This window comes from Seriola lalandi, unplaced genomic scaffold (genome assembly GCF_002814215.2).
Source record: "Seriola lalandi dorsalis isolate HSWRI2012SDOR001 ecotype SW California unplaced genomic scaffold, Sedor1 jcf7180002050027, whole genome shotgun sequence".
NCBI lineage: Eukaryota > Metazoa > Chordata > Actinopteri > Carangiformes > Carangidae > Seriola > Seriola lalandi.
This window is the reverse complement of record NW_019520580.1, coordinates 3,848-4,102: the sequence shown is the minus strand read 5'-3', so window position 1 is coordinate 4,102 and position 255 is coordinate 3,848. Positions and strand designations below refer to the sequence as shown.

General features: G+C 47.1%; 1 protein-coding gene across 1 annotated transcript in view; it reads left to right on the top strand.

Moving 5' to 3' along the window:
* LOC111649139 (glycerol-3-phosphate acyltransferase 3-like) overlaps positions 1 to 255 on the top strand; it is a 9,960-nt gene that overhangs the window by 7,437 nt on the left and 2,268 nt on the right. The window lies entirely within an intron of this gene.

Genomic DNA, 255 nt, shown 5'->3' with positions numbered 1-255 from the left:
TGATTATATGAAAGATGTAAAGGTCATATTGAATCCTGCAGTATGAATGTGTTCCATGGTACAAACATACAGATGTGCGTCGCAAAACGGTCTCCTTACTCGCTTTGTTAGAGCCACCTGCTCTCTCTCACACTGATACAAGCTTCCATAGTGGGAACAGTCTGACCAGTACGAGTCACACCCAGTCTGACCAGTACGAGTCACACCCAGTCTGACCAGTACGAGTCACACCCAGTCTGACCAGTACGAGTCACA